Source organism: Grus americana, chromosome 27 (assembly GCF_028858705.1).
Source record: "Grus americana isolate bGruAme1 chromosome 27, bGruAme1.mat, whole genome shotgun sequence".
Classification (NCBI taxonomy): Eukaryota; Metazoa; Chordata; class Aves; order Gruiformes; family Gruidae; genus Grus; species Grus americana.
In genome coordinates this window covers 2,844,515-2,859,970 of record NC_072878.1, presented here as the reverse complement: position 1 = coordinate 2,859,970, position 15,456 = coordinate 2,844,515, and positions in this window count along the sequence as shown.

The following is a 15,456-nucleotide window of genomic DNA, read 5'->3' as shown; positions in this document are numbered from 1 at the left end:
TCAATCCTCCGGCTCCACAACCCCAGAGGGCTTCACCCGTCCACTCAACCCTCCCGCAGAGCCACGGGCATGGGAAAATAATGGCTGGCCAGGCAAAGGTCTATGTGTCCTGTGGCCCCATCGTGGACATAGGAAAAGACATGGTGGGTAATTGCTCTTTCTGAATGCAACACCGAGGATAAAAGAGAGAAAGGGTCCATCCTGGAGAGCCCTCTCTCATGGAGAAATGAGCTGGAGAGGTGCCCGTTGCCTGCCTGCGTTGGTCTTGTGAGAGATTTTCTCCATTCATCCCTCCTGCTGGGGATCTACACTGACAAAGAGGTCTACCATGCTGTAAGGGGCATTCAGCCTAGTCTGGGAGAGATCTTCTTGAGAGCCTAAGGGAGGAACCTGCCCTGTGTTCCAGGCAATTCTAGACCTGATGAAAGAGGAATGGGAGGATATGGAAGAGTTCTTCTGGGGCCACCTTCGGAAAGACGTGGTGTGCCTGGCAGAACACACAAGATGCCATGTTGCCTGTTCCTCTGTTTCTACAGCACCTGAGATGGAACAACCCTGCAGGTAGAGTGATGCTGGGAAGCTCTGGGAAGTCACCAACAGGTGTGCAGTCGTTAGGTTTTAACCGGGACCGTGTCATTGGTTCCTCCTTCCCGGGACAGTCTCCATGCCAGGAAACCAATGAGAAGACAAGGAGGACCATGAGGGCAGTGAGCTCATCCAAAGCGCTCAGGCCAGACCAGCTTGAGGCCATGAGCAGATTGGGAGATAGTTTGCTCCAAGTAGGCATCTGTCATCCTTTCTGCTCTCGGTTCCTCTTCTTTCTACGTCATTGTACTCCTCGCTGTCAAGGAACCCAGCAGAGCTCTGGGCAGACCTCAGGGTCTACAGAGAAAAGCTCACGTATTGTGTCTTCTACAGACAAGAGTGTAGTCTTGAGCATCCTGCAGGAGGAAAAGGACCGAGAAGATTGGGAAACCTCCTTCAAAGCCCTGGCTCAGCCCTTCTTCCAGGTACGCGTGTGCCCAGCTGCTGCTCACAGGTATCACGTACCCAAAGCACCGCTTTGCTGGTGGTCGCGTCCATTTCCAGACACATCCGCTGAGCTCAGGGTGTTCCCACGTGGAAGAAAAGAGATCGGTCCCCTCTTTTTTGAGCTGGGACCTCGTCTCTGCTGGTGGTCTCCTGCTCTGCTCCTGCAGACAGCTGGCTTCCTGGGTGCTTTTTATATGCCGATTCAGATCCCCCTTGGAAACCAGATGGGTTTCTTCCCTTGGAGAAAATCACCTGTAGGTTTCTCCCTGGGCAGTTCTGTTCTTGTCCCTTTGGTGGCAAGTTCTCACCATGCCCCCCACTTCTCCAGAGCCCTCGTTGCTTTTCTTTGCACTAAGACCCCATGAATCCCCTCGGGCTGCTTGGGCAACGAGGGGTGGCTCCTAATGACCCTGGGTTCTTGCAGGAATGGGAGCAGAGCCTTCACTCTGTCAAGGAGCGGATGAATGAAGGTCCCCATGGCTCCCCCAGAAGGGGAGCTGGGGGGGGCAACTGGGAGATGTGATGTGGTGCGCAGTGCTCCCAGTGCCCCCCAGTGCTTCAGCAGTGCCCCTCGATGCTCCCAGTGCTGCCCCCAGTGCTCCAAGTGCTTCCCCATAGCTCCCTCCAGTGCCTACTCCCAGAGCTCCCAGTATGGCTCCCTGGCTCCCCCAGTGCTCCCAGTGACACCCCAGCCCCGATCCCCCTCTCCCCCTCCCCTGCCGTGACTCCGCCCCCCCGCAGAGCACGGGAGCCCCACCCGCTGTCGCGCATGCGCGGTCGGACCGGCGGGGAAGGCGCCGCTGCAGCCGAGACCCGGTGGGCGGCTCCGTCCGGTACGGGGAGGGGGTGGGTGTGTGTGGGGGGTGTTGGGGGGGTCGGGGGGATCGGGGGTGTTCCCGGGAGGGGGAGGGGAGCGGGGGTGTCAGCGGGAGGGGGAGGGTGTGTGTGAGGCAGAGGAGTGGGGGGAGGGGTCTGTGAGGGGAGGAGGGAGGGGGAAGCTGTGAGGGGGGAGGGCTCAGTGAGGAGAAAAGGGGCGGGAAAATGGGCCACACGTGTGTTTTGTCTGTGTGTGTGTGTGTGTGTGTGTGCACCCGCAGGCGTGTGGCTCCCTGTCAGCACCACCGCCTGCCTGGCCCCGTTGCCGGGGACTCCACCAGTGCCCCCCACCTTCAGGGACACCTGCCTGGGGGCTCCACACACACCCACCACGGCCACAGCCGCCTCGCCGGGGCTCCACTGACAGCCCCCATGGCCGGGAGCTCCGTTGGACAGCACCATGCTGTGTCTGAGCCCCAAAGGCTCCCTAAATCAGTGTGTTGGATCCCCAAAGCTCCCAAACTCTGAGCCCAAAACCTCCCTGCACTTGCTGGGGGCTCCAATGACAGCCCCCATCGCCAGGAGCTCCGTTGGACAGCACCACGCTGGCTCCTAAGGGCATCGACCACCACAATCACCGCAGCCACCAGCCTCTCCTCCATCACTTCCTGGGGAGGGGGCTCCCCAATGGCTCCCCATCCTCTGCGTGCTACCTTGATCTGTGGGGATCACAAAGGCTGCAGAGGACCCAGGAAGCCTTGTCCTCTCTCTGGTCACAGCTGGACCCCAGTCATCCAGCTCAGCCCCAGGTGAGGAGCTTTGTCTGGGAGTGACTTGTGGGGTGAGAGCTGGCAGATGGGTGGGGGAGGTTGTCCCAAGAACATGTCCTGGTGGTGTGGTGTAACCCAGTAGGCAGCTCAGCCCCACACAGCTGCTCCCTCCCTCCCTCCCTCCCAGCAGGATGGGGAAGAAGAATCCAAAGGGTAAAAGTGAGTGAACTCGTGGGTGAGATGAAGGCAGTTTCACAGGTAAAGCAAAAGCTGCGCACACATGCAAAGCCAAATCAGGAATTCCTTCACCACTTCCTAGCAGCAGGCAGGGGTTTAGCCCTGGGCAGGAAAACAGGGCTTCATCAGGAGTAACAGTTGCTTGGGAAGACAGAAGCCATCTTCCAAACGTCCCTCCTTTCCTCCTCCTTCCCCACAGCTTTTTTGCTGAGCATGACGTCATGTGGTCTGGAATATCCCTTTGGTCAGATGGGGTCAGATGTCCCAGCTGTGTCCCCTCCCAACTCCTTGCCCACCCCCAGCCTACTCGCTGGCGGGGCAGGGTGAGAAACAGAGAAGGCCTTGACGCTGTGTAAGCACTGCTCAGCGACAGCTAAACCATCGGTGTGTTATCAGGACTCTTTTGGTCACAGATCCAACACACAGCACCGTATGGGCTGCTATGGAGAAAATTAACTCCATCCCTGCCACAACCCGTGCAATAAAGCCCATCCTCCTCCTGGCACGCCAGTGGCACGCAGCAGAGAGGAGAGTTTGGGCACACTGGAGGGGCTGTTGCATCCCACAGGCCTTTGATCCCATCTCTTGTCACTGCCCGACTGCAGCCAGCCCCCAACCCCACCTGCCCGGATGGGCTCCCAGCAGCAGAGACATGTTGGTGCAGGGGGCAGACGGGGATTTTGGAACAGGACTGGGGAAAAGGGTTGAATGTTTCCCAGGACAAGAGGAAATCTCTCTCCTCTCTCCCCAGCTGTGCTGTCTCCTGCCTGATGTCATAATGCACCTTCAAATGATGCGGGCTGATGTCACAGGGGGATGCCCCACATCACAGGGAGGTCTCCCCAGCGCCACGTGGGTGCTGGCATTTCCCGGCGAGGCCTGGGAGCTGCTGGGCACTGCTCAGGGGCTCTCCACTGCTGCCCTTCGGAGCTGCTCCACAGCCAGGAGCAGGGTCAGGAGGCAGCGGGGCTGTGCTGGGGGACCCTCGCTGACAGGCAGAGCGGAGGCACGTCAGAGAGGAGTTTTGGGAGAGGAGCTGCGAAGAGCATCCCTTTCCCTGAGCTGAGGGCAAGCAGCCAGCGCGATGGAGGGCTGCTGCACCGTGGCCGTCAGCTTGGAGCTGAGCAGCTCGTTCCCCACGCTCCTGCGGCTCTCCACCAAGGGTAAGGGGTTTGGGAGCTCCTTCCCCAAGGGTTGCACTGGGGCTGTCCGCTGTCAAAAGCTGCGGGGGGTGGCTGGACAGGGCTGGGGGCTGCCACAAGAACCCTGCCCGAGGGTCCCACACGGCTCGGGGGACAATGTAGCAACCAGAACTCCCCGCTGCCCGCAGCCCCCAGGCTCCCATGGGCATGGCTTGGTCCCCTGGCGAGGGGGGCCACCCAGGGCCAGCTTTTCCTGGGAGCTGGTACCTCTTGGGGTTCTGGCTCTGGGATGAAAAGGGTCCTGCATCCCAGGGGCTGGGGTGTCCTTCAGCTCTCACAGGGCTCTCGTGAGGCAGCTGGAAATGCCTCTGCTGTAAATCAGCCCTCGACTTTGAACTAGTCTCCTCTGGGAGAACCTCTGTTCCTTCCCTCTGGAGCCTCTTGTGCTGCCAGGCTGGCAGATCACATCCTGGGCTCTGGGGTGTCATCCCTTTCTGGGGGTTAGGTGGCCACAGCCCTGATCCGGAGCCCGTCCCACGTCCCCATTTCTGCTCCAGCCCTGCCCCGGGAGCAGAGTAAGGCGGGCAGTGTGAAATGGGGGCACAGCCCCCTTGCCGAGAGACTGTGAGCTGGCTGGCCTGGAGCCTGACCCCTCTTTCCCTTGCTTTCCAGAGGTTGTGGCTATCTGGGACGCTGTGTCCGCGTACATCCTGACACAGATGAAGCTGGACAAGGTGGGTTGGCCTCTTGGTCTCTCTTTGTCCTGGACAGCCTGGGCGCTGGGGAGCGATCCCTCCCTGAGCATCGTGGCCGCACACCGAGACAGCCTCATGTACCCACAGCTGCTGCTTGGTCAACCAGGAGAAAAATCAAGTCTGGACCTAGTCTGAGGAAGTATTCAGTGCACGATGGGGCTTCACTCTTCCCTGTGGTCAGAGTGGAGAGACCAAGCAGAGAGACAGGGGATTATGCTGGGTGCATACCAAGGGTAACGGCTGGGAATCAGTCCCAGGTGTATTCCCTGGGCTGGAAATGTCTGGGATTTTCTCTGGCCAAGGGATGTGAGCAAGTATTTTGAGGAGGGGAAGAAAACAAATGGAGAACATGGGCCTGTTGCAAAGTTTTCACTTTACCCATCTCTGCAGTACTCACTCATCAGCCTTTGGTCTTTTTTCCTGGGCAGGGTGTCCTGCTCACAGGACTTGGGACCTTCGCTGTGCTCCGAGAGCAACTCCAGGCAAAGAGGCGGCGTATGCGGTTCGAAGACCAGTCTTCCAGCCGGACATCGATGCGTTGCATCTGGAGGAGCTGGTGTTCCCTACAGTGGTTATCCCTGGTGAGAAGGCAGTGGCCACCCTCCACTTTCCCCCTCCACGTCCGGGGAGGACGTGTGCTCTCTGCTCTTTGGCAAGGGCTGGGAGATGTCGGGAATGGCCTCCAAAGGTCGGGGGACAGCTTGAGCTCCCCCAAAACAAACCACTCCCCGAGAGCTGTTTATAAACGACCGTTTCCCTGGCATGTTGTTACAATCTTACACGGAAATTTGGCCTGCTGTGGCAGTGACGATGTTCCTCCTCCTCGCAGGCAATGTCAAGATCCAGCCGCTGAACTACAAGTGGCTGTCGCGAGCCACCTGCTTCCCGCAGCACGTGGTGGCGGAGTGCGTGCGAGAGACCGTACACTTGTACTCGTTCCAACTGCAGAACGGGCGGCGCCTCGCCTTCGCCTTCAAGGACATTGGCGTTCTGTCCTGCAAAGACGACGTCCTGTGCATGCGGTTTTATTACAACTGTGTCACAGGGCTGGAGAGGAAGGCCAGCCGGATTGCGCTGCTTCGCACGTAAGTTGCTCAGGTTTTGAGGGCTGCTTCCGTTCTTTGGGAGCTTATTGAAGGGCGAGCAAGCCAATCGCCCTCGGCCAGCCTGGACGTGGCAGGCCAGTCAAACACCTCTCCCCACGCTCGCCCCCGCTGACTTCTCCATTAGCAAAGAAAGTTTCTTCTGAGTTTCTGGGTCCTTGCCCTGCAAAAAGCCCGGCACTGTTATTGCGCAGTCTCAGCGTTTGCCGTGCAGCTTCTCCAGAGCAGAGCAAGGGCTAACGCTCATGGAGGAGGATTTGGAAGACTGGTTTGGAGAAGTGGCTTTCTTTTGGAGCGGGAGACAGGTCTGCTTCCTTTGGGAGCCAAAAGAGAACTGCCTTGGAAACCTTCTGACAGCTCCGTGTCACTTTGCAGAGGCTGTGGATGCCAGGTGCAGAGGTCTCCGTGGAGCAACCACCGCTCGGGGGATGCAGGCTGCGCCTGCCCAAGCGTTCCCGAGGTGAGTGCCTTTCCTCTGCAGCCCTCGACCAACCAAAGTCCTGAAGCGACTGGTTTCTGGTTAAATAACGCTGATCTGGGGCTACGCGTGTGTTCTCCTGGACCGACCGGGCATCGTGATCGCGTTTCTCACGCCCAGCCTGCCGTCCTTTCCATCAGAGAGAACCAGCTGCACACGGAGAGGACCTTAAGCTATATTTTCTGGTGTTGGGGGCAGATTGCCAAGAAAACCTGTGCACGGCCACCAAGGAAAAGGGATGCCGTGCCTCGCACGACAGTCAGGAGGATTAGTGCTGGGGAGCTGCAGAGGGCAGGGGTCACCCTTCTTCAAGCCTGTGTCCCCATTTGCTTTCCAGGTTTAAGTTCCTTGTGATCAGCAGATCGGTGGCCAAGGCGTTCTCCACCTGGCACAAGAAGGCTGCAGGAAAGCACAGGATCAGCAGAGGTACGGGAACAGGTCCCGCTGTCCAGGTGGGCCCTGCCCCACACTGGGTGACCGCAGCCCCGTTAAAACGCACTCCCCACGGGGCTGCTCTGAAGAGCTTCCTTCTTTCCCAGCTTCCCAGGGGTGTCCTGACAAGCTGCTGCAGAGGCGCGTGAAGCTCTCCCTGCCCGTACTGCCAAGCCAGGGGCCAGGCACCAGGCAGCCAGACATGGAGAAGAAGACTTCTGCCAGGTGAGACCCTTGTGGGAAGAGATGAAAGGGGTCCTTGCACCCATGTAGGAGAGACATCCCGTTTGGACAGTGGCTGTAGGGACTCGGGAAGGTCCCTGGCACAGGCCCCATGCTTTGTATGAGCTTCTTTGCCCCATCGCAGGCCCCGTAGTGGGGAAGGTGGTGGACGTTGAGTGCTCCCCACATCACTTTGCTTGCCCTTACAACAGACCTGAGGTGCAGTCCTCTCCCATCTGTCCGATGGGGCTCAGGAAAGGCTCCCCCTTGCCATGGGAAACGGCCCCACCTCCCCCGCTTCTTCTGCCAGCCTGGGGAGCTTTGATACCCGATGAAAGTGGGAGACCAAATTGCCCCGTGCTCGTGCCGACTCCTCCTGGTGTCTCTTTGCAGCGTGCTCCCGCCATGTCCAGGCAGCTCCCCCAAGACGAAGGAGGCAGGCAGGCAGGAGCCATTTCCTCCAGCCAGGCCCACTGCTGCAATCCCGTCCTCCGAAGGCTGCAAGAGAGCGCTGCAGGTACGTGCTGTGCCTTGCTGTAACTACCGTGCCGCTGAGACTCGGCTAAAGCCTCTTTGTGCAGAGAGCCGATCTGAAAGGATCCCTTGGCGTGCGTTCCTTGTAACCTGCCTGTCACCCCCTTCAGATCTTCTTCACAAAAAGGAAGGTGCTACACACCCTTCTCGCCTGTTATTGTCCCAGGGTTCATAGACTCATAGAATCATTAAGGTTGGAAAAGACCTCTATGATCATCAAGTCCAACCGTCAACCCAACACCACCATGCCCACTAAACCATGTCCCAAAGTGCCACGTCTACACGTTTTTTGAACACGTCCAGGGATGGGGACTCCACCACCTCTCTGGGCAGCCTGTTCCAATGCCTGACCACTCTTTGGGTGAAGAAATTTTTCCTAATGTCCAATCTAAACCTGCCCTGACACACCTTGAAGCCATTTCCTCTCGTCCTCTCGCTTGTTATCTGGGAGAGGAGACCAACACCCACCTCACTACAACCTCCTTTGAGGTAGTTGTAGAGAGCGATCAGGTCTCCCCTCAGCCTCCTCTTCTCCAGACTAAGGTTGCCATGAAACACTTTATTCTGGCCAGGGGCTATGGAAAATGTCCAAGTCCTTCCTAGGCGCTTGGCAGTGGAGGTCTTTGGTCACTCAGCCGTGCTCGCCATGCGTTGGCGTGACTCCACGGCCCCTGACCTGGTAGGGGCAAAGCGCTGCCGACCGACCGGCTGAGGCAAGGGGCACCACCACGGGTCAGAGCCGAAGGAAGCTGCTGCAGGAGCTGAGACTAATCCTGCCTGCTGCTGCGTTTCCATCCCCTCCAGGAGGTCTGGCAGCTGTCTGCAGAGTGGGAGCAAGTGAAGACGCGGTGGCAAGAGCGACGACAGCAAGCGAAGGCAGAATGGGCGGCGTGGGAAGCCTGGGCTGCAGGGGAGGATCGCCAGCCACCCCAGGTACGGGCAGTGATTGACACCGCTGAGAGCAGCAGCGACCCTCTCTGTCGGGGGTCTCCAGGGGGTTGGAGCAGGACTGACACCCAGCTGCAGGGCAGGGGTTTGCCTGCTCATCCCCGTGGGGGAGAGATGGGCAGCAGGATCCGAGGGGCAAAAGCAGCCATCAGCCGTGGTGACGGGCACGTGGTGCTTAGTCTGCCGGCTCCCAGGTCCTGCTGCAGGCTCCTTTCAAGAGGTCCTCTGGGGAACGGCACCTCTGTCTGCCGTCTGGTTTGCTGAGAGCATCTCCTCCTTGGCAGGCACTCGGCACTGGAGGCCCTTGGATTCCCCACCCTCCGGCCCAGCCCAGGAGAAAGGAGGTCAATGAGAGGTGGAGGAAGACGGAAAACCCTCTCCCAGCAGAGGAGATGGCAGCAGCAGCCCAGCTGAAGAGACTCCAGCCTGAGTAAGTGTGCGCTGGCTCTGGACACAGCCTGGGGTAGTCGAGCAGCCATGACCCCGCAGAGATGTCCAGGTCCCCCGTCCCTGCATCTGGGGCTTGCGTAGGACAGATGCTGAGGGACGATGTTTCCCTGTCGTTGCAGCCACCTTTCCCCACGAGCGGTCCAGGTCCTCAACAGGCTGGAGCCGCACCAAGCGCGGAGGAACATTTTCAGGCACGTCGCTGAGAACAACAGGCGGCGTCAAGAGCGGCAGAGGCAGCTCCCCTGGTAACTATCTCCAAAAAGGCACGGTGCTTCCTCCGGCTGCAAGGCCCATCCCTCCACGGAGGGCAGCCCTGGGGGGAAAGAGGGCATTTCTCTGACAGCCCTCGTGTGGCAGAAGCGGGTTTTGGAGGGTGGGTTTGGGCTGGACCTCCCTGACACCCAAGGGGCACTGCCTGGGCACCCAGAACTGGCTTTCCATGTGGGATGTAAAAGTCCTGTCTGAAGACAGAGGGATCCCTGTGATGGCTGGCTCTCCCCTTTCCAAACAGAGAGCACGTCCTTCCCTTGCAGAGTCCTGCCCCAAGACACCTTGCCCCGAGGGCGGACACCTGTATGGGACATCCAAGGTCTCAGCTCCACCTGACTCAGCCCCAGGCTGACCAGCTGCACCTGGGACCTTCTCCTGGGCTTGGGCATCAGGGGCCTCTCCCACTGAAGTGACACCTTGAAGCTTCATCGCAAGCAGATGCCATCATGGGTGGCCTGAGCTACGCCTGCAGGATTTCTCTGCCTTCTCTCTGTCCATACAATCATTTGCTTTTCTTTCTTCCTCCCTACAACTAGATGCTGGTACCGCAGCAGAGGGGAAGGTGCCGGGAGCGGTGGCTGTTAGCGAAGGCGCTTGGAGGCTTCTCAGCTGCCAAGATCCACCTCTAAAGACAAAATAAAGAGGTCTGGAGCTGTTCCCATCTGGACTGGCTGGTCTGTGCCTGGTGATGGATCCATCTAAAGGGATTGCACACACACACCCCACGGGTGATCCCAGAACTGCTCGCAGGGGCAGGAGGGAATAAAGTCCACGCACACCCCACAGCGCGAACACGTGCACATCCCAACACACAGGCAGGACGATGCAGGTGGTGCTCGCGCTCTCCCCGGGAAACCAGCACAGAAAGAACCAGTGAGAGAAGCCTCCTGTTCACAGCTCTGGTCCTCGTGGGGGACCTGAACCACTCTGGTGTCTGCTGGAGGGACAAATCCAGCAGGGATGGAGCGATCCAGGAGATTTCTAGTGCACATTTCCTGGCAGGGGTGGTGGAGGAAAGAAGGAGGAGAGGTGCTCTGCTGGGCCTGGCACTGGTGAACAAGGAAGAAGTGGTTGGGGATTTGAAAGGCAGCGGCAGCCTTGGCTGCAGTGACCCTGAGGTGGTAGAGTTGAGGATGGGGAGGGGAGGGGGCAGGGCAAAAAGCCAAGAGCACAGCCCTGGCTTCCAGGAGAGCAGAGTTCCACCCCGTGAGAGACCCCACCTCTGCTCCCTCCTCTGGCCAGGCCCAGCCTTGGGAACCAGCTGGTGGCCACAAGGAGACAAAACAAGGTGGGGGAAGAGTGGGGTGGGGAGGCACGGCAAGCATCCGTTCAGAAAAATTGGCTGCTGGGCTGTCTGCGTCTTCCCCAGACAGGGAGATTCCCTGAGCCGTGGTTGACAGCTCCGAGCGATAAGGGTGTAAATCAACTTTTGCGAGAAACTCCCTCAGCGCTAAAAACTGTAATGCTGCCTTTTTGAGGTCCTCCTTGAGTAAGTTCACGGGCAGACCTGTTAACACGTGCTGTTACCTTACTCAAAGTTGGAGGATTTTTGCAGGGAAGCACCCAACAAATGAAAACACGTCGGGGCTCTGGGCAAGTGTCTCGTAAAGAACTGTTTCACTAAGCCTTAAAATTGGGGGTGCCCCCACGCCAAATCGATGGGGTACCCTATGCTCAATTAGCAGCGATAGTCCAGCAGAAAAGCAAGGAAAGAGCGGGAAAGGAGGGGCTGCTTAAGCCGCAGGAACAGTGTCCTTACAGTCCCCTGAGACAGGAACTGAGAAAAATGGATGGACAACATCAGGAGCAGGGAAAGGTGTGGCAGGGACCATAGAGGAGCCAGCAGGGTCCCTAAACCAAGACCGGCTCTCCTTAAAGAATAGCAACCTTTTAATCTCCCTTAAGGCCCTGAAAGCAGACTCACTCGACTTTATCGTGGATACGGGAGCACAAATGTTCCCCCAAAAGTACTGTAGAAGCAGGGGGATTCAATAGCGCAGTTTAGGTAACTTTGGGCTCAGCAATACCCACTTAGAGAGCTTTGGGGCTTAAAGCCAGTAATTCAGCATGGTTTTTGTGATCAGACGTAACCATTTAGGGAGATTTTGGGCTCACATGCAGCTATTTTGGGAGATTTTTGGAGCCCAGGGAGCTTTTGGGCTGAGAAACAGCCACTTAGGGAGCTGTGGGGCCGAGAAACTGCCACTTGAAGCCATTTTGCATTCTGAAGCACTGATTTAGGCAGCTCCTGGGCTCAGAAACAGCAATTTAGTGAGCTTTTGGGCTTCAGGAAACCCATTCAGAGAGCTTTGGGGTCCTAAACACTGAGTTTGGGAGGTGCTGGCATCCTGATCTTCTTTTTAGGGAGCTCTGGGGCTCCGAAACACAACATCAGGCACTTTGTTGCTCAGAAGCATAAATTTAAGGAGCTTCTAGCCATTTTTTTGTAATCAGAAATAACCATTTAGGGAGCCTTTGGTCTCAGAGGCACCCATTTAGGGTGATTTTGGGCTCCGAAACACCCATTTAGGGAGCTTTTTCACTCAGACACACCCACTTGGGGAGCTTTTAGTGTGAAAAACATCCACTTCAGAAACTTCTGGGCTGAAAAACAGCCCCTAAGGGAGCTTTTGGGGTCTAAACCAGTGAACTAGGGAGGTTTTGGGGTCTAAACCACTGATGTATGGGGAGACAGTGGGGTAGCCCTGTATGTTAGGGAGTGCTTTGACTATGTAGAGCTTGACGATGGTGGTGATAGGGTTGAGTGTGTCTGGGTAAGAATCGGGGGGGAGGCCACCAAGGCAGGTGTCACGGTGGGAGTCTGATATAGATCACCTAAGTAAGACACACTTACTTAGGGGCCTTGTTGCTCAGAAGCATAAATTTAGGGAGCTTTTGAGGTCAAACCCAGAAATTTAGCAATTTTTTGTGAAGAGACTTAACCATTTAGGGAGCTTTTGGTCTCAGACACACCCATTTAGGGTGATTTTGGGCTTAGAAACATCCACTTAGGAATCTTCTGGGCTGAAAAACAGCCACTTAGGGAGCTTTTGGTTTCTAAACCACTGATTAAGGAAGCTTTTGGGGTCTGGAAAACACAGTTTGGGAGCTTTCAGGATCTAAACCACTGATTTAGTAAGCTTTTGGTCTTCAAAACCATGATTTAGGGTAAGAATTGGGGGGAGGCCACCAAGGCAGGTATCACAGTGGGAGTCTGTTATAGACCACCCAAGCACGATGAAGAGTTGGCTGACATATTCTGTAAGCTGCTGGGAGAAGTTTCACGCTCGCTAGCCCTTCTTCTCGTGGGGGACTTCAAGTCAGCAGATGTGTGCTGGAAATACAGCACAGCAGAGAGGAAACAGTCTCTCCTCCTCACCCCCCGGGGGAAGGCGAGGCCTGAGGAAGGCCCTGGGTGCTGGGCTCAGCACGGGCGGTGTGACCGGGGGCAGAGCCCTGTCTCCTGCCAGGTGCCGGCCCGGCCGACGCCAGCGGCTCCCGTCACGCAGCTCCTGCCGCCCAGGGCTGTGGCTGGAGCGCAGGCAGACCCGCATTTTGGGAAAGACTTGCCAAGGCAGAGCAAATCCAGGGCAGCTCCCTCCTGTCCCCTCCCCTCCTGTCATGTCCTCTGCCTCCCCTCTGCCTCCCCTCCCTCCCTGAGCGGGCCAAGACCCCAGGAGCGGACCGAGGGAGGGCAGAGCTGAGAGAACAGCTCCAGGTGAAATGGCCCTTCCTGAAGGCCGTGTCTGCACCGGCACAGTGTCCTGGCTGGCTGAGGCGTAGCTGCGGTCAGGGGGCGAGATGCCATGGCCGGCGGGCTGGGTTGGGTGAGCGCAGCAGGACGAGGCCTGTGCCCCGACAGGGCCCTTCCCAGGGCGGCCTGACTCCTCTGGAAAGGGCCTGGACAGAAGCTTCTGGCATTGGACTTTTGCTCTGAAGGTGCCCGAACTAAACCCCCAGAAAGCTACAGGATCATGACAGGCAGCTCTTCCTGCCCAAAATCACCCCCCTCCATCAGCGGGACCCAGCCCCGGGGTCTGTGGCAGCACGGGGGGCAGCAGGCGCAGGGCAGCTCCGTGAGGAGAGGCCCGGGCTGCCCCAGAGCCTTGCAGCTCACAAACACCCATGTAGGGATTTTTTGGGCTCACAAACAGCAAATTAGGGAGGTTTAGGGATTCAAAGAAGACATTCATGGAGCTGTGGGATCAGACAGAGCCTTGTAGGGAGATTTTGGGTTCACACACACCTATTTAGGGAGATTTTGGGCCCAGACAGTGCCACTCAGGGAGCCGTTAGGCTGAGAAACAGAAACTTAGGAACGTTTTGGGCTGAAAAACAGTCACTTGGGGAGCTTGTGGCGTCTAACCCACTGACAGAGGGAGCTTTTGGGGTCTGAACAACTGATTTGTGGAGCTTTTGGGCTGAGAAATGGCCACTTAGGGAGCTTTTGATTTCTAAACCACTGATTTAGGAAGCTTTTTGTGTCTGGAAAACACAGTTTGGGAGCTTTCGGGATCCAAAACACCGATTTAGAGAGCATTGGGGCTCAGAAAGAGCAATTTAGTGAGCTTTTGGGCTTCAAAAGCATAGTTTAGGGAGCTGTGGGCTCAGAAACAGCAATTCGGCGAGATTAGGACTAAACCGACTTCTTTAGGGAGCTTTTTTTCCTGAGAAACACCCATTTAGGGTTTTTTTTTGGCTCAGAAACAGCAATTTAGGGAGGTTTTGGGGTTCAAAGAAGCCATTCATTGAACTTTAGCGCTCAGAAACACCCATGTAGAGACTTTTTTTTGGGTCAGGAACAGCCAGCCACTTAGGGAACTCTTGGGCTGAAAAACAGCCACTTAGGGAGCTTTTGGGCTGAGAAACAGCCACTTAGGGAGCTGTAGGGCCGAGAAACTGCCACTTGAAGCCATTTTGCAGTCTGAAGCACTGATTTAGGTAACTCCTGGGCTCAGAAACAGCAATTTCGTGAGGTTTTGGGCTTCAGAAAACCCGTTCAGGGAGCTTTGGGGTCAGAAGCACTCAGTTTGGCAGCTTTTGGGATCCAAACCCACAGTTTAGGTAGCTTTGGGCTGAGGAATACCCACTTAGGGAGCTTTGGGGCTGAAATCCAAGAATTCACACCCATTTGGGGAGGTTTTGCACTCAGAAAGACACATGTAAGGCGATTTTGAGCTCAGAAAAAAACAAAGTGAGGAGCTCTTGGGCTCAGAAAAACCAGTATGAGGAACTTTTGGGAGTCACAACAGCAATTGAGGGATCTGTGGGGCTTAACCCAGGAATTAAGGGAGCTTTGGGCTCTAAAAACAGATATTTTGGCAGCTTTGGGTCTCAGAAGCAGGGATTTAGGGAGCTCTTGGGCTGAGCAACACTCACTTAGGGAGCTTTTGGGCCTCCAAAACACTTATGTAGGGCGCTTTGGGGCTCTGAAACAGTGTTTTGGTAACTTTCGAGATCCAAAACTTTGATTTAGGGAGTGTTGTGGCTCAGACACATCCATTTAAGGAGATCTGGCAGTCAAAACCACTTATATGGGGAGCTCTGGGTCTCAGAAACACTAACATAGGGCGCTTGGTTGCTCAGAAGCATAAATTTAGGGAGCTTTTGGGCTCAAAATCAGTAATTTAGCAAGGTTTATGTTGTGATGAGAAGTAACCATTTAGGGAGCCTTTGGTCTCGGACACACCCATTTAGAGTGATTTTGGGCTCTGAAACACCCATTTAGGGAGCTTTTGGTCTCAGACACACCCACTTGGGGAGCTTTTAGTGTGAGAAACATCCACCTCAGAAACCTCTGGGCTGAAAAACAGCCACTAAGGGAGCTTTTGGGGTCTAAACCAGTGATCTAGGGAGGTTTTGGGGTCTAAACCACTGATGTATGGGGAGACAGTGGGGTAGCCCTGTATGTTAGGGAGTGCTTTGACTATGTAGAGCTTGACACTGGTGGTGATAGGGTTGAGTGTGTCTGGGTAAGAATCGGGGGGGGAGGCCACCAAGGCAGGTGTCACGGTGGGAGTCTGTTACAGGCACATTCTGGGCTCTGCCTTTCAGGACTGGAACTGGTGGTGACAGCCCTGTCCTGTCCCCCTCCAGAGGCAGGAGGAGATGATCATCCCTGGATGACCCCCCCTACCCCCTGGGAGCCCTGGGCCATTTCCCTCTAATGATCAATAAACCCCTTCAGCAAAGCTATGCTCTGGGGGGGTGTGTGTCCCTGTCCATGTCCCCTCTCCTCTGCCAGTGCCCCGGGTCCTCTCTGGCTGC